The following is a 20,022-nucleotide window of genomic DNA, read 5'->3' as shown; positions in this document are numbered from 1 at the left end:
CCTTTCTTTCTTTCTTTCTTTCTTTCTTTCTTTCTTTCTTTCTTTCTTTCTTTCTTTCTTTCTTTCTTTCTTTCTTTCTTTCTTTCTTTCTTCCTCTATCTGTAAATGGGTTTTATGGAGACTTACTCCTGCAGAGGGGAGACTACATGGACCATTAATACAAACTGAGTATAGGCTATGTCTAATGCCTGTAATTCTTCTGTTAGTGTTTCAAGGATTTGGGGTTTCATTGCTGTAGATAACTTCTTTGATAATGCTGAAGACACCACCTCCATGAGTTGGAGGGTGATCTTCATGAATATCTGTGGTAAAAACATTTCCTTGTGGAGAGTCTTCTGGTGATGAGCCCTTCTGACCTCATCCAGGTATTTGTCACATATACTATTGTCAGTTTCTCACTGGAAGCCTTTAGATTAGTAGATAAACTAAAGCTTGTACTAGACTGGAATAGCTTTTAAGAATTCAGGAAAACTTCAGTGTCCTAGCAAGGTAATAGAGGTGTACTTTGCTGGAGAGTATGTTTACTTAGATAGTGCCTAGGCAGTTAGTGGTGCAGTGGATAGAGTGCCAGGTCTGAAGTCAGGAAAACTCCTCTTCTTGAGTTTAAATTTAGCCTCAGACACTTACTGGCTGTGTGACCCTGGGCAAGTCACTTCACCCTGTTTGCTTCAGTTTCCTCACCTGTCAGATGAGCTGGAGAAGGAAATGGCAAATTATTCAAGTATCTTTGCCAAGAAAATCCCAAATGGCATCATGAAGAGTCAGGACTGAAACAATCCAACAACAATATAGCTATCTTCCTATGTATATCTATGGTTTTCTATCTATTTATGTTTGTGTCTAAATCTATTTGTTTCCTGATCATTTTTAAATTTTTCTATTTGGATACACATATTGGTTATGAGATCCTGGACTAATAATAAGAATAGTTAATAGTTAACATGTATATGGCAGTTACTGTATTCCAGGATACACGTATTGGCTGTGGGATCCTGGACAAATAACAACAAAGACAACAATAATAGATAACATATAAATGGCACTTACTATGTTTCAGGACATAGATATTGGTTATATGACCTGGACAAATAATAATAATAAAAATAACAACAACAACAACAATAATTTTTATATAGCACTTGATATATTCCAGGCACAGTGCTCTATGATTATTACCTCATTTGACCTAACCCTCCAAGGCCCCAGGCAAATTCTTAAAAACTCACCTAAGAATCCCTTTCACCAATGAAATCACAGTTTCACAGATCTATCTATTGTATGTATGTATGTATGTATGTATGTATGTATGTATGTATGTATGTATTTATCTATCCATCCATCCATGTATCTATATTATCTATATCTATCAATCTATCAATCTATCTATCAATCAATCTATCTATCTATCTATCTATCTATCTATCTGTCTGTCTTTCTATCTTTCTATCTATGAATTCATCCATCTATCCATCCATCTATCCATCCATCCATCCATCTATCTATCTATCTATCTATCTATCTATCTATCTATCTATCTATCNCCATCCATCTATCTATCTATCTATCTATCTATCTATCTATCTATCTATCTATCTATCTATCTATTGATCTGGCTGTGTCTGTTTACCTGTATGTATATTTAAATATGACCTTTACAAAATTAATATAAAGAACTTTTAGGTAAGGAACACTGTCTTTCAATACAGATCAGCAAATTACAGTCTTAGAGAATTGCTTGGGGCCACTGAGAAATTAAAACTTGCCCAAGATCAAATAGTTGATACTTGCCAGGGATGAGATTCCAAATTATATCTTATCAATAATATACATGTATGAATGTATATATATATATATATATATATACACACACACATGTACAGGTTACCACTTATCTGGAATGTTTGGGGGAAATGTGGTCTAGAACCCACCTAGGCATCTAGGTGGTACAGTGGATAGAGCTACAGGCCTAGAGTCAGGAGGACCTAATTCAAATCTAGCCTCAGACACTTACTAGCCGTGTGACTCTGGTCAAGTTATTTCATCTCTGTTTGCCTCAGATTCCTCATCTGTAAGATGTGGATAATAATAGTATCTCCCAGGGTTATTGTGAGGATCAAATGAAATAACAATTATAAAGTGCTTAGCTTAGTACTTGGTATATTTAAAAGTTATTATTATTATTATCAATAATCATTCCATTATGGGCGTTTAACAGTTATCATGTAAGTCATTCATAACTTCCCAAACTTTAAAGAATTTTATTATTACTATAAGTTATGTCTTACACTGAAATTACTGTGCATTTGGACTTGATAATCTGAAAACCATTTCTGGATCTTATAGAGTATCCAAAACTCTTTAACTCTCAACATCAGTTCTCATGGTACAAGTAGAAGGAATGCTGAGTTTGAATCTTGGCTCAGCCACTTAATACTCATGAGATCTTGGTGAAGCCACAACCTTTCCAGGTCTCAGTTTCCTCACTTGAAAAATGAATAGGTTGGATGAGAAGACTTTTAAGCAAAGGAATGTATGCAAAGTGTAAAAAAGACATGAAATTTTCTTGGTGTATGTACAATATATGTCTAGGTATACCCTAATATCTCAGATAAAAATTTTTAAGTTCTTATTTTTAAATAAATCAATCATTCAATAAAGTTTAGATGCAGTTTTAAGTATCTTCTTTTTCTAAGTAAAAATCATAAGTTTCATGATGGACTCTTTTTTTTTTTTTTTTGGCTGCCATATTGTTCAGCGCAACCTCTGTTGATATACTGTCCAGGCTGTCACTGTTGAGCTTACATGGTCCAGTACCATTTGTACTGAATGTTCAGAAATACTTCAGGGATCCCTTTTCTTCAGAGGATCAACAAGCCCAACCTTTAGCTGTCATCGCAAGACCTGGAAATTGTATGATGATGCTCCTGGTTTATGCTAGGGTAGCACTGGAATTCAGGCTACTATCCTCTCCTGGTAGCAAATTCTGCTTTGCAGCTCTCCCTACCCCATGTCTACACTTCCCTCCGGAGCCACAGCTGAATTTTTTTCTCTGCCAGGAGAGAAGTGAGAGCACTTGTCCTGGGGGGTAGATCTATGACTGTCTCCCCCTGCCCTCACCCCTTCCCTTGTTCTTTCTAAGGTCTGGTTGCTCCTAGCTTGGCTGCCTGCTTGGTATTCTTGACAGGTCTGTTTACAGGATTTTTCCACATAGAGAGAAGGTTTGAGAGGCAGTTTTATGCAGCATTTATTTCCTTGCTGTGTGGGGGTAATCCTCAGTGGATATATGTTGTGGAAGTAAATTTATACTTTGCTTTCACAGCAAGGAGAGAAGTATATTTCCTGAACTAAATTGCCTCTATCTCCCCATTTTTTTTAAGGCTCATATTTTTTTTCCCCTTGGGATGGGAGAGAGAGAGAAAAAGCGAGAGAAGGGGGGGTGGGGTAGGGAAGGAAATATCTCAGCCTAGCTTAGTGTTTAGCCTTTGATCTCTGATTCTTAAAACTAAATAAATCTTAAAATGTAATAGCATTTGGGAAACATGGAGCTGGTACATTAGTGTCAGGAACCTGAGGAGCTGTGATACCTAAGTCACCCCCATCCATCTCAATTGCTCAAGGACCTGCACTGAATGGGCCTAGAGACTTAAAGCCATTGGACCCAATTAAAACCAAGCCGAGGCAGAAGAGAAACTCCAAACCAATTTCTCTAGCTTTATATGACCTTGTATTGTGGTAATCAGGTGGGAGCCTCTGCAACGGATGATATTATCTCTTCAGGTATCACTATTCCATCTCTGTAATAGTGTTCTCAGGGAAATAGAAAAATGGGTTATTTGTTTTAAAAGGAAAGATTTCCAAATGATACTGTCCATGGCATGAGTACTTCTATCCCTAAAAACCCTGTGAGAATATTGTGTGTTCTCAGATCTGGTTTCTGGAATTTGGTTATGTTCAATTGGCCATATGTAATTATATATATTACATATAGTAGGCACCATATGTCTGATCTCGTTATCTCTGGGACTCAAGGAGAAGGCAGTGGAGAGATAGAAGGGGGGGGGAAGCCTTGGAGAAGGATTATAACAGCCACTCAATGCTGAAAACAATAGTTCTTCATTTTAATTTATGCTATATATAACATATTTAATTCTGAGAGTACAGAAAAGGAGACAAGAAGAGCCACAGAAAGATTCCAGGGCAGGATTTAACTCTCAAACTAGAGCAGCAGTTGACATTTAAAAACTTAGGGTCATAACTAACACCTCCAAAATGGAACAGGGCAAGACCTAGAATGGTGTTTTTGCTCAGGCTGTATGGAGTGGATTGTATGGTAAGAGTGAGAAAAGACAGAGGCTGATTGAAACTGGGAGGAATGGTCCATGAGCCTACAGTAGCACTGGGAGCAGTATGTTCCCTCCCTGTTATCTTTGGTCTGTTGCTTTTGGCTCATGTCTCCTGATGATCAAGAGCCCACACATTATGGTGTGCCCAGATTGGAGTATTGAATCAGATGTAACCTAGAGCTATCCATCTCAATGATTACAGTGAATGGCTTTTCTGTAGAGAAAATGTGATTTAGCAATAAAGACTGGGCCATATTGTTTCAGAAGAATCCGCTGGGAAATGAAAGGAACTCCAATACACTGAAGTTGATGCTGCCAATAAACCCCAGCCTAGGACCAGAAGGAACTGACTCAAAAGTTTAGGGTGGTGGGATGCATCTTTTTCGGGAGGAGGGGTGAATTCCCTGATGCTTGACAACTTTCAAGCTATTAATTAATCAGATGAAGCATAATGCAGGAATATGTATACTCATCAAAGGTTTTGGTCAAAGTTATGAAATTGATCCAAGTTAAAATCCAGGTTGAAGAGAGATTCCCAATAGATGGTAAGATTGTCCAGCTATTTCTTTTTGCAGATGACATTGTGCTGATTGCTTCAAGCCCTTCAATACTATAAAATCTTAGGAGATCTCAAAAGAGTTTGGTATATATATATATATATAAACTCAAAAGAGTTTGGTCTACATTGGAAAAACTAAATTGATAAATAACTCCTATAGTCCAGATCTGTATTATATAATTGAATAGATAACTTGCAGGACTTGTTCATCAGCACATATATATGTGGGACATTGAAAACTGAAAATTATGTTATGTTGCCTTTAAAATGTTGTAATAAGCTCATCACTGAAATAAAGACCCACCTTAAATTTTTTTTTTTAATTTTGGGTTTGTATCACCTACATTTCCTGATATATTCTTCCTTCTCTCTTCCTAGAGAGTCATTGTTCATGAAGGAGAATAAAAGATGGAAAAAAATATATTGAAATAGCTTGATATAATAGGCAATGTTCCATATCCACTTCCACAAGGCATCAAGGCAGGGGGAGGAAGTGTTTTCTTTTGTCTTTCTTTTGCCTTTCTAACCTTGTCTATCTTGTCTATTTTTGGCATTTCAAATCCCATGCCTTGGATTTTGTCTTTTTTTTTTTTTTTTTGTAGAAATAATTGGAATGGAAAGAGTGGGGTGGAAAGAGGGGATAAAGTTGTTAATTGAATTAATTACAGATTTTAAGCTTGTCTCTTTTTTTAGATATTAAAATATACATAGATATATGCATAGCAAGATATATACATACACATACATATTGTGTATATGTGTTTTGATGTATATTTGTAGTCTATGAGGGGAGGCAGTTGCATGATATGCTTCAGACAGCATGTAAAGACTGGACAGGCAGGTATGGGGACCACAAAGGCCCTCCATCTAGTAAAAAAATTATTACACATCATTAAAAATATTTGGGTATAATTTCATAGCATTTATTTTTAGTTGCTTTCATGTTGTTACTCTTCCATTTATATTTCTATAGTCATTATATATATATGTATATATATATATATACACACACACACACACATACACACTATCTCCTAAGTTCTGCTTTCTTTACTTTATTAGTCTTCTCATTCTTCTTTATATTCATCATTTCTTACAGCACAGTAGTATTCCATTATGTTCATGGATCACAATTTGATTAGCCATTACTTTGTCACCAGATCAGACAATGAAAATGCCAAGGTCATCTACTGCATCCCAGGCCATCATGAGTTGCCCTGGCTTTTTTGTCTTGCCACCAGACTTCAATGATTCTGGAAGAGAAAGTGAGACTGATGACTGTGCAACTCCGCCTCTTTTAAATCCAATTCACCTGCAAATACAGACATCATCCTGTAATGCCATTAGTCCTTTTAGAAAATTAAGGACAAACTTCAAGGACAACAATAGCAATAGTTCTTTGACACACAAAAATGTACTGCTATAAATATTTTGGAGGTATGGGGTCTTTCCTTCTGTTATGGAGCTCCTCAGGGTATGAAGAAGTCCTATTCCTTTAATGATGTAATAGCACCTCCAAAGAACCAAGGTTGAGGATCATTCAGTCATAGAAGCACTGAGTGGTGGGTTTAAGCAGCATACAATGCATTAGAAATGAAGATTTAGACAGAAATAGTATAAAGAATGTCATCAACAAAATGTACAACTGGAAAAAAATGAGCCTATCATATAGTGAGAGCAAGGGATAACCAGGGTAGAATTCCTTGTGATGACTCTACTGGGGAAAGCAGATAGATAAAAGAGAGGATGTGCAAGAATTAGTGAGTGGAGATCTACATCTTTTAAGGGAATTGATGAGATTATTGGAGTGTTCCCTAGTGATAGGGAAGGGCCACCAAATCATTCAACTAAAGATGGCACATTATGAATTTTATGAACCATTGGCTATCTTTGCTCTTACTGAATAGATTATAAGCTTTGTGGGGTTATGAAGAGTCAGAAAAGACTGAAATGACTTGACAACTACAATGACAAATACCCATCAGGTATGGTGGAGAACTGGGGAATCAAAAAGCCTGGGTTCTAATCCTGATTCTACCACTATCTATGTGACTTTGGACAATTCCCTGAGATGCTATTTTCTCATCTGAGAAATGAAAGAAACTGTAAATAAATTTTTGTATGTTGGGTGAACTTTAGGAAATGACTGTAAGAATAATTATAGAAAAATAACCAATACAATAATGAAAGATGATTCTGGAAAATGGGTGATGGAGCACACTACTCCTTTGGGCATAGTTCCAAATTGCCTTCCAGAATGGTTGGATCAATTCACAACTCCATCAGCAATGCATTATGGTCCCAATTTTGCCACAACCCTTCCAACATTTATTACTTTCCTTTGCTGTCATATTGGCCAATCTGCTAAGTGTGAGGTGGTACCTCAGAATTGTTTTGATTTGCATTTCTAATTTGAAGAGATTTTGAACACTTTCTCATGTGCTTATTGATAGTTTTGATTTCTTTATCTAAAAATTGCTTATTCATGTCCCTTGCCCATTTATTAATTGAGAAATGATTTGATTTTTTTGTATAATTGATTTAGCTCCTTATAAACATGAGAAATTAGACCTTTGTCAGAGGTTTTTGTTATAAAGATTTTTTCCTCAATTTGTTGCTTCCCTTCTAATTTTGGTTGCATTGGTTTTATTTGCACAAACCCTTTTTAATTTAATATAATCAAAATTATTAATTTTACATTTTGTAATATTCTTAATCTCTTGCTTGGTCTTAAATTCTTTCCTTTCCTATAGATCTGACAGGTATACTATTTTATGTTTGCCTAATTTACTTATAGTTTCTTTCTTTATATTTAAGCCATTCACCCATTCTGAATTAATCTTGGTGTAGGGTGTGAGATGTTGACCTAAACCTCTCCCATACTGTTTTCCAATTTTCCCAGCAGTTTTTGTCAACTAGTGGGTTTTTGTCCCAAAAGATGGGATCTTTAGGTTTATCAAACACTATCTTGCTGAGGACATTTATCCCAAGTCTATTCCATCGATCCTCCCTGCTTTATAGTACAGTTTAAGATCTGGTATTGCTAGGCCCTCATCCTTCACATTTTTTTTTCACTAGTCCCCTTGATATTCTTGATCTTTTGTTCTTCCAAATGAGCTTTGTTATATTTTTTTCTAATTTAGTAAAAATGTTTCTTGGTAGTTTGATAGGTATGGCACTAAATAATTAAATTAATTTGTATAGGATTGTCATTTTTACTATATTAGTTCATCTTACCCATGAGCAATTAATGTTTTCCCAGTTATTTAGACTTAGTTTTAATTGTGTGGAAAGTGTTTTGTAGTTGTATTCATATAATTCCTGTGTTTGTCTTGGCAAATAGATTCCTAAATATTTTATATTGCCTAGGGTAATTTTAAATGGAATTTCTCTTTCTAATTGTAGCTTCTTTAAGGAATTATTCTTACTACCATTTTGTTGTTGTTGGGTCATGTCCAACTCTTTATGACCCCATATGGGGTTTTGTTGGCAAGGTGCTAGAATGATTTGCCATTTCCTTCTCCAGTGAATTAGTCAAACAGAGGTTAAGTGACTTGTCCAGGGTCACACAGCTAGTAAGTGTCTGAGGCCAGATTCCTAAGATCAAGTATTTCTGTCCTGCTCTGAAGGAGTTTATGTGCTATGGGCCTCCTCTGGCCCTGCCTTCATTATGGATTTAGATAGATTACATCTAATACTGAGCAGCAGCTAGGTGGCACAATAGATACTACTGAGCCTGGAGTCAGGAAGACTCATCATTATGAGTTCAAATCTAGCCTCAGATACTTATTAGCTGTGTGACCCTGGGAAAGTCACTTAACCTTGTTTGTTTCAGTTTCAGTTCAGATACCATTCCAGTATCTTTGCCAAGAAAACCCCAGATGGGGTCATGAAGAGTCAGACCTGGCTGAAATGCAACAACAAGAAGTAATAAACCTCAAAAATTCTGGGGACTTATAGACAATGAGGAAATAACAGTACTAAATATGTATGCACCAAATGGTATAGCATCCAAATTTCTAAAGGAGAAACTGGCAGACCTCAAGAAGGAAATAGATAGTAAAACCATACTAGTGGGAGATCTAAATATTCCTCTTTTAGATCTAGATAAATCAAACCAAAAAATAAATGAGAAAGAGATAAGAGAGAGATAAATGAAATCCTAGAAAAATTAGATTTAATAGATATGTGGAGAAAAATAAATAGGAACAAAAAGGAATACACCTTCTTTTCAGCTGCACATGGTACATTCACAAAGATTGAACAAGTAATAGGACATAGAAACATCGCAACAAATGCAAAAGAGCAGAAATAATAAATGTAACCTTCTCAGATCATAATGCAATAAAAATAATAATTAGTAAGGGTACCTGGACAGGCAAATCTAAAACTAATTGGAATTTAAATGATATGGTTCTCCAAAACCAGTTAGTTAAAGAAGAAATCATAGAAACAATCAATAAATTCATTGAAGAGAATGACAATGATGAGACATCCTACCAAACTCTGTGGGATACAGCTAAGGCAGTACTCAGGGGGAAATTTATATTCTTGAGTGCATATATTAACAAATTAGAGAGGGCAAAGATCAATGAACTGGGCATACAAGTTAAAAAAACTAGAAAGGGAATAAATTAAAAATCCCCAGCTAAAGACCAAATTAAAGATTATAAAAATTAAAGGAGAAACCAATAAAATTGAAAGTAAAAGAACTATTGAATTAATAAATAAGACTAGAAGCTGGTACTTTGAAAAAAACAAACAAAATTGACAAAGTACTGGTCAATCTAATTAAAAAAAGGAAAGAAGAAAACCAAATCATTAGTATCAAAGATGAAAAGGGAGACCTCACCTCTAATAAAGAGGAAATTAAGGCAATCATTAAAAATTATTTTGCCCAATTATATGGCAATAAATATAGCAATCTAAGTGAGTTGGATGAATATTTACAAATATATAAATTGCCTAGATTAACAGCAGAGGAAATAGAATACCTAAATAATCCCATATCAGAAAAAGAAATTAAATAAGCCATCAAAGAACTCCCTAAGAAAAAATCCCCAGGGCCTGATGGATTCATAAGTGAATTCTATTAAACCTTCAAAGAACAGCTAATTCCAATACTATACAAACTATTTGACATAATAAGTAAATAAGGAGTTCTACCAAATTCCTTTTATGATACAAATATGGTACTGATCCCAAAGCCAGGTAGATCAAAATCAGAGAAAGAAAACTACAGACCAATCTCCTTAATAAACATAGATGCAAAAATCTTAAACAGAATACTAGCAAAAAGACTCCAGCAAGTGATCATGAGGGTTATTCATTATGATCAGGTGGGATTTATACCAGGAATGCAAGGATGGTTCAACATCAGGAAAACCATTCACATAATTGACCATATCAACAAGCAAACCAACAAAAACCACATGATTATCTCAATAGATGCTGTAAAAGTCTTTGACAAAATACAACATCTGTTCCTATTGAAAACGTTAGAAAGTATAGGAATAGAAGGTCCTTTCCTAAAAATAATAAACAGTATATATCTAAAACAATCAGCAAGCACCATATGCAATTGGGATAAATTAGAACCCTTCGCAATAAGATCAGGCATGAAACAAGGAATGTGGTGGCAAAAAACTGGAAAATGAAGGGATGACCTTCAATTGGGGAATGGCTGAACAAATTCTGGTCTATGCTGGTGATGGAATACTATTGTGCTCAAAGGAATAATAAACTGGAGGAATTCCATGTGAACTGGAAAGACCTCCAGGAATTGATGCTGAGTGAAAGGAGCAGAGCCAGAAGAACATTGTACACAGAGGCTGATACACTGTGATAAAATCAAATGTAATGGACTTTTGTACTAGCAGCAACGCAATGACCCAGGACAATTCTGAGAGATTTATGGAAAAGAAGGCTACCCACATTCAGAGGAAAAACTACCGAAGTGGAAACACAGAAGAAAAACAACTGCTTGAACACATGGGTTGAGGCAGACATGATTGGGGATGTGACACTAAAAGGACCACACAAATGCAACTATCAATAATATGTAAGTAAGTCTTGATTAATCATACATGTTAAAACCAGTGGAAATGGACTTTGGATATGGAGGAGGTGATGAAGGGGGGTGAAGGGGAAAGTAAAAACAAGAATCATGTAACCATGGAAAATTTTTCTAAAAAAATAAAATATTAAAAAAAATTCTGGGGACTCTGCCACTTTTAATTGTGTGACTTTTGGCAAATTTCTTCCTTTCTTAGGGCCTCAGTTTACTCATATGTATAATGAGGTGGTTGGATTATGTGACCTCTGGTCCCTTTTAGCCCCCAGATCAGAGGAAATTACAATAATGATTTCTGGTGTCCTTTCCATCTCTGTGGATTCTGTGCTTCCACTTTAAAGTCCAGTAATAATAGCTTGGATCTAGATAGCATTTTAAGTTTGCAAAGCTCTTTATAAATAAATCTCATGTGATCTTCACTTTGGGAGGTACCTGCTATTATTGCCCCCATTTTATAGACAAGGATACTGAGGCAGAAAGAGTTGAAGTGACTTGTGTAGGGGTCACAGAGCTTTGGTTATTGAATTTTTTCAGACCTACTCTTTTCTGACACTATTTACGGTTTTCTTGGCAAACATACTAGAATAGTTGCCATTTCTTTCTCTAGCTCATTTGACAGATGAGAAAACTGAGGCCAATAAAGTTAAATGACTTCCCCAAAGTCACACAGCTAGGAAAGGTTTAAAATGGAATTTGAACTAAGATCTCCCTGACTCTAGATCCAGCTCTCTAGAATCTAGATTCATTGCACCATCTGGCTGCCAAACCTCACCTCCTTCCTATAAGACTTTTGTCTCCACTGGAATACAAATACTGTGGTGTAAGAAGGATGGAACTGGGCACCAGGAAGCTATTATTAGTCATTTACCAAAAAAAAAAGAGAGAAGGAAAGATGTGAAGGCAGGTTTAATTGGAAGTGTGAGTATGAGGAGGGTGAGAGAGAAAGTGTCCCTGGATTTAAAATGGGTTGACTGGGCATAACAAAGAGAAGTTTTGCCTACTTCACCATTTTGCCTGGGGGCCAAGCTCTTCCAGCTGGTGAGTGAAATAAGCATTCTGCTAAGGATTTGTAAATCAACTTTCAGAGAAGGATCAGTCTTTTCAGATGAAGTGGAAATCCAGAGTTGATAAACATCTGAATTTAGTGAATGTGTTTTCCTCAAGTGTAAAAATGCTGAGGAGCTAATGAAAATTCATCTCGGAGCCCGCCTAGGGAGATGATTTTACCTTATTTAGGATGGAGAGAAGGAGGAAGGTCATTCCTTTATAAATCCTACCTCTCAGATTTGGATGCACTGATCTATACTTTCTTTCTCTAGGATTCTTCAGGGGAGGGGAGGGCAACAGGCATGAATGGAGAAAGCTGCTGTTTCTGCCCCTTTATTGAACCTGGGGATTTGGGAGTCAAGCAGAAGGCTCCTATAAGGGGCACTGACAGATAGGCATGGGGGGAGGAGTCCCCAAAATAGGGGTAAGAGATTGTTACTGTACAATACCTGGAAAGCAAGGTATTGTCTTGGGGCTAGATGAAGTCAGGGTCAAGGTGGGGGAATAGGGTCCAGGTCCGGAAAAGTCACAGTTGTTTTTGGATCATGGCAAAACAGAGGTGAGACTAGCATGATGTTTGCATTGAGCTTCTCACTAATTTTGCTTCCTCTCTGTGCCTTTGGGTAGACAGCTAAGGAAGCTGAAACTTGCTATTATCACTGAATTGGGGGAGGAGAATGTGTCTGAGCCTAAAACACATCTTTTTTTAAATTTCCTATTTTGATTGCTGGGCAGGAGAACCCAAACACATCAATGAAAGAGAGTATTTCAAAACACAAAGGGAAGACATGAATAACTCTTATTAAAGTTGATGCTTGTTCCTCTGGGGTGAGGCAAAGTCACTTTCCAGAAATGTGGCAGTCAAGTGAGCCAGCTAGACAGAGAAAGTTGAATTTCACAAACCCTGAGGAATATAGAGGCTGTCAGATCAGATTCTGTTAAAAGAATGGACTTCACTGGCTATTCTTGTACAAATTCCACCCTGGGGGTATCTAGTAATCCCCAGACTTCTGGTCTAATAGCTGTGGTGCCTAGGAAAGATAAGGGTGGGGGGGAATGTGTGTGTGTGTTCTGACAGTCCACTTCCCTTTCCTTCCTTCCTTCCTTCCTTCCTTCTTTCCTTCCATTCTTCCTTTCTTCTCTCTTTCTTTCTCTTTCTGTCTGTCTCTCTATCTCTGTGTCTCTCTGTCTTTGTCTGTCTGTCTGTCCGTCTGCCTCTCGCTCTCTTTTTTCTTTCTTAATAACGGGGCAAGGAATTTGACCTGGATATTCCAACTAGGGACTGGCAAACATGTGGAAGGAACCATGGGTTTACAGCAAGGCCTCTTGGTACATAAATAAGGCATCCAAACCATATTCCTTCTGACCTATACACTCCTCCTTCCCCATTCATGAAATATCTATGATTTTTTAAATTTGTTTTTGTTAATGAACTGGTATGAGAAGGTGTGTTGTAGTGAAAGCTTTTTTAAAAATATCACCAGCAGGACAAGCAAAGGATGGATTAGAGTGGGAAAGAACTTCAGAGGCTACAACTAATTAGGAAGTTATTGTAATTGTCCAGAGGAAATGTGATGAAGACCTAATTTGGAGGTTTTACTTATCTTTCTACTTTCCATTTTGGTAATTCAAGGGCTTGTCCAGTTAGATATGGTACTAAGTGGCCCAGCAGATGAAGAACTGGACCTGGAGTGGAAAAACCTGAATTCCAGTCCAAACTTAGACACTTAGTATCTGGGTGACCCTCAGTAGTGCACTTCTCAGTTTCCTCAATTGTAAAATGGGATAATCATAATACCTACTTCACAGGGTAATGAGGCTAAAATGAGATAATAGCACTTAGCACAGCACCCACACATAGTAGGCACTATGTAAATAATAGCTATTATTAGTTGTTCACTTAATTCAGAGGTTCTTAAGTTAGGGTCCATGGACAATCAAAAGTTCCATGGGTAGATTTCAGAGGGTCTGTGAATTTGAAGGGGAAAAAAAGGATATCTTTATTTCCCCTAACCCCTAATTGAAATTTAGCATTTTTCTTCAATTATGAAATTTTAAAATATATTTTTATAGGGGATTCATGGGCTTTACAAATCTGCTGAAAGAAACCCATAATAAAAAAAAAGAGAGATTAAGGATTTTAGGCAAAGTATTTCTAAGTTTTTGAGTTCCTTGTACCCAGCTTCTCTCATAGGACATCAACAAGCATGCCACAATAGCTCATGTTTAAATATTACCTTAAGGTTTCAAATCGCTTTACATGTACTATTTTTGATCTTCACAAAAACTCTGTGATGGAGGTGCTATTATCCCCATTTTGCAGATGAGGAAACTGAGACCCATTAAAAACTAAGTAATATTACATTACATTCACATGCTATCATTTTGTTCAGCCATTTCCCAAATGGTAGACAGCTACTTTGTTTCCAGTTTTCTGATATTGTAAAATAGTACTACCATGAATAGTTTGGTCTATACAGACAATTTTACTTACTTGCTAATTAGCTATGTTGTCTTTGAACTCCTTAAGAAGGTAAGAGTATCTCTGGGTCAAAGGGTAAGAAGGATTTATGGACCTTTCTGGCATAATTCATGGGATCATAGATATAGAGTTGGAAGGAATAGAAGAAATAATCTTGTTCAACCCTCCTCATTTTACCAATAAGGCAAATAAGACCATATGAAGCTAAATTATTTAACCAAGGTCACTCTTCCAGTAAGAGAAAAAATTTGAACCAAAGTCTTAGTACATCAAAATAAACAGTCTTTCCATCATACCATGCTGTCTTTCTTTTTTCTTCTTCTTTTTTTTCATCCACATCTTCTGTCCAAGGCAGAAGAGCAGTAAGGGCTAGGCAATTAACTGGGGTTAAATGACTTGCCCAGGGTCACACAGCTAGTGTCTGAGACCAGATTTGAACATGTTGTCTCTTAAACACTAAATTTTTTGGACAAATTTATAGCTCCACTGAGAGTATGCATGGAATTTGTTTATCTATTCATAGTCCTCCTATCACTATTCTTGTCTTTCATCATCTTTGCCAATCTGATGGATATAATGGAAAACTTCAGTTGTTTTAATTTGCATTTATCTTTTAATTAGGGATGTGTACTGATTTTTCATGTTTTGTTAATGATTTACATTTCTTTTTAAAAAAAAAAAAACACCATTTGTTCATTTCATTTGCCCATGAATCTATTATTCCTTATCATTTCTACTTTCTCCATTCCATTCCTAAATCCTCTCTATCCCAAACCTTCCATTACTCAATCACTTGATAAAACTATATGAAATCATGTTCTCCCTACATAAATTGAATTGTCTTGGGGTGTGCTCTACACCTGAATAAAGGGCTCACTATTCCATTCCACCTTTAGAATAGAGACAAGCCCTTGTTCTGGTCCTAGATAATATCCCCATCACCTCATTTGGAGCAGAATCTATAAATTGCCAGGGAGAAGGAATTATTTATCTTGTGTGCATTTCAGACAATTACATTCTTTCCCTGTCACAGATAGTCTCAGGCAAAGTTTTTGTGTTGTTATTAGCTCATCATTTGATTAGTTTAAATTAGCCTCATTTGACTTTTCCCTGTGGATTTTTTTTCCAGTTGTAATATGAATTGGGTAAGAAAGTTTATCTACCCAATTAAAAGAACTCAAGGCCTAAACCTTTGGAGGCAATGAAGTGAAATACATCTATTTTCCCCTATGAGATGTTTGCCCTAAAGTTTTTAGGGCAAAAAGAAAAAAAAAATCATGATCAATTTTGCTTCCTGCATTTTTGAAAACATATTCTTTATGCTTCTTAGAGGAGTTAACTGGGCATTATTGGAAGTTGATTCTTTCAGCTAATAATAATAATAATAATAATAACATTTATATGGTGCCTACTATTAGGCAGTCACTGTGCTAAGCACTTCACAAATATTATCTCATTTGATCCTTACAACAACCCAGGGATGTAAGTGCTATTATTATTCCCATTTTAGAGTTGAGAAAACTGGGGCAAATAGTGGTAAAGTGACTCTCCCAGGGTCACACAGCCAATAAGTATCATAATTCAAATTTGAATTCAATCTTCCTGATTCTAGGTCCAGCATTTTAAGCACTAAACCACTTAGCTACCTCACTAGGGATAAATGTAGGATGGTAATGATGTCTGCTGTTATTAAAGAGTAAATATGATAATCTGAGTGGGTCAAGGAAATGCAATTTGGGTGTGAGGAAGGATAAAGGGGATATTAGGTGATTGGAGGAGTAATGAAGGTAAGGGAAGGTAGGTAGGAGATAAGGGAAATGGGGAATGTAGGAGAGGGCAACTCAAACAGGTTTATTCCCAGAGGCTTGAGACAGAGGATACAGGGAGGAAATTAGGGCCAGAAAGAAATGTTTAGGTTTGGCTGGAGGGTTTCTCTTGTTAGTTTCTCAAGTCCCTTGAGGGAGGGGTCGAGAGGGCCCCTCCCTGCCAATCAGACTGATGGCTGGAGGAAGTCTTGAGGTAGGTACTTCCTGCCAAGATGGATGCCCCCAGTTCTTTCAAGAAATAAAAGAAAAATGATTCCTTCCCCTTGAGCCCTTGTCTTATTTTTGCACAGAATGATTCACCAGAGGGTTTGAATAGGTAACAAGGGGATTTATTAATACCAGGGTCAGTCAGAAGGGTAGGGGGTTCAGGGTTTTCTAACTGCTGCTAGGGAGAGGGGTGAGGGTGGGGGATGGGTTGCGGAGAGGTTTAGACAGAGAGAGTCCGGCTCTCCCAGTCAGGAAGATTTGACTACCTTTTAAATAAAGTCTTTATCAAATCATCAAAACTAGGAATAACTTATTTGAGGATACTCTACTAGCCTATAGAAACTAAACCCACAATGTCTAATCACCAAGCCCTCCCTTCCACCAGGATCCAAAGGAAATTCAGGGAAGGGGAGGGATGGAGATGGGAGATCAGGGAGAGGTCCAGAGAAATGAGGCAGGTCCAAATTTCCCCAAGACAAGATAAGCACAGGCCAAGGCTGAAGCAATTAGGCCAAAGCTAACAGGTTAAGCCAAAGCAAAAGCCTCCAGCCACAGTGAAAGCCAGAAGGCAAAAGCCCCATCAGTTGGAACTTCACCTCTATTTATAGCTTTAAGTTCTAACTGACTTTCTGAAGATTCTAAGATGTTTAAGTGACCTTTTGTGAGCATTAGAAATTACAGAAGCAAAAACTTAGCCACCTTGCATTACACCCTACTAGGGTATGTAGCCTAGTGGCAAGTGTAGACAACTGCCATTTTTGTCTTTTTTTTTTTTTTTTTTTTTTTTTTTTTTTTTTTTTTTTTTTGCTAGAGCTCTGTTTTCTCTCACTTTCCTGCCCCAACTCTTTCCCTACCTTGTCTCTAGTCTTTGCCTCATCTAGGCACATGTATGTTTCTATTTTTTCTTTTGTTTTAAATTTTATTTATTTTAAAATATTTTTCCAAAGTTACACAGTTCATGTTCTCTTCCTTCCCTCTTTCCTCCCTCTGCCCAGAGCTGACAAGCAATTCCATTGGGTTATACATGTATTATCTCTCAGTACCTATTTCTATATTATTCATTTTTGTACCAGAGTAATATTTTAAAACTAAAACCCTAAATCATATATCTATATAAACAAGTGATAAAATATATGTTTTTCTTCTTTGTTTCTATCCCTACAATTCTTTCTCTCAATGTGGATAGCATTTTTTCTTATAAGCCCCACAGGATTGTCCTGAATCATTGCATTGCTAGTAGCAAATTCTATCACATTTGATCATCCCACAATGTTTCACGTTTTATGTACAATGTTCTCCTGGTTCTACTCATTTTACTCTGCATCAGTTCATGTAGGTCTTCCCAATTTTTATAGAAATCAAGCAGTTCATCAGCCCTTATAGCATAATAGTATTCCTCTACCATCATACACCACAATTTGTTCAACTATTCCCCAATCGAGGGACACCCCCTCATTTTCCAAAATGTGTGTGACTATGAGCATTTTTGTACAGACATTTTTTTTTTATCTCTTTAGGGTACAAACTTCATAGTGGTATTGCTAGATCAAAGGGCATGCATTCTTTTAAAATCTTTTGGGCATAATTCCAAATTGCCTTCTAGAATGATTGGATCAATACATAACTCCACTAGCGATGCATTAGCCTTCCAATTTTGCCACATCCCCTCCAACATTTATTATTTTCCTTTATTGTCTTATTGCCCAATCTGCTAGGTATGAGGTGGTACCTCAGAGTTGTTTTGTTTTGTATTTCTCTAATCAGGAGGGATTTGGAACACTTTTCCATGTGCTTATTGGTAGTTTTGATTTCTTCATCTGAAAACTGTCTATTCATATCACTTGACCATTTGTCAATTGGGGAATGCTTGATTAGTTGTACATTTGACTTAGTTCATTATATATTTGGGAAATTGGACCTTTATGAGAGAATTTTGTTATAGAAATTATTTCCCAGTCTGTTGCTTCCCTTCTAATTTTGGTTGCATTTGTTTTTTGTTTTGTATAGAAACTTTTAAATTTAATATAATCAAAATTATTCATTTTACATTTTGTAATGTTTTTGATCTCTTGCTTAGTCTTAAATTCTTCCCTTTCCCATAGATCTGACAGGTATACTATTCTATGTTCCCCTAATTTACTTATAATTTCCCCGTTTATATTTAAGTCATTTACCCATTTTGAATTATCTTAGTATAAGGCGGTGATGGCAAACCTATGACATGCTTGTCAGCACTGACACATGTAGCCATTTTTGATGACACGTGGCTGTATACAGATAAGTATGGGGCCACATGCTGAGGATGAAACATTTGCTGTAGTGTAGTGTAGACACTCTGTGCATTACAGATGACAATTCTACCTATATTAATTTACCTATTTTGGTTTATTAAATACAGTTATATATTACAATTACACATTTTTGTTATTTAAACTATATCTCGAAATTACGGTTTTTTTTTTCTCAAAGTGACACACCACCCGAGTTATGCTCAGTTTTTTGACGAATTCTGACACCAGGAGCTCAAAAGTTTGCCCATCACAGGTATAAGGTATGAAATATTGATCTAAACCTAATTTTTCCCATACTATTTTCCAATTTTCCCAGCAGTTTTTGTCAAATAGTGGGTTCTTGCCCCAAAAGCTGGAATCTTTGGGTTTATCAAAAACTAGCTTGCTGAGGTCACTTATCCCAAGTCTATTCCATTGATAATATGTATGTTTCTAAGACCCATTTTCTGCTTTCTATGTATTTGGTCCATAGAGTATCTCTCATCTTCCATTTTCTATATTCTTTGACTTGGCCTAATGAATGCCAGGTGCTTAGAAATAGAAATCTCTTTTTCGGTTAGAATTTACTAATTGGTCAGGAATAGGAGAAAGGTTGGCAGAAAATAATGAAAATGCCAATTCTACTCTATTTTTTCTTTTAAAATGAAGTTGTATTAAGTTCCTTAAAGAGGTTCACTTTGCTCTATGTCCAACTCCCCCTTTTTTTATTATAAAAATTATTTCCCAGCCTTCTAATTTTTGTTTCATTTGTTTTTTGTTTTGTACAGAAACTTTTAAATTTAATATAATCAAATTGGTCTCCATTTATAATTTTTGTGTTTATGTATGCATATGTATATGTGAATGAAACACATTAAAAAAATCTAACAAACATAATATATTAAGTACCTTCTATGTACCAATGACTGTGGAATACAAAAACAAAGTAAAATACTTCCTGTACTAAAGGGGTTTATAAATTTAATTAATAAAATGGCTCTCTAAGTGGATCAGATATAGACCCTGTAATCTTGTCTCCACTGCTATTCATTTGTTCAAGGTTTAAAGGTCTTTAACCAGGTCATATACTCATTACTCTACTTTCTGAAAGAACTCAGAGGTCATCTTGTCGGATCCTTTGATTTTACATATGGAAAACTGAGACCTGGAGAGGGTAAATGGCTCTCCCATGGTTATACAGCATATGGAACCAGA

The sequence above is a fragment of the Gracilinanus agilis genome, chromosome 1, assembly GCF_016433145.1.
Source record: "Gracilinanus agilis isolate LMUSP501 chromosome 1, AgileGrace, whole genome shotgun sequence".
Taxonomy (NCBI): Eukaryota; Metazoa; Chordata; class Mammalia; order Didelphimorphia; family Didelphidae; genus Gracilinanus; species Gracilinanus agilis.
The sequence above is the reverse complement of the archived record's forward strand: the minus strand, read 5'-3'. Positions refer to the sequence as shown.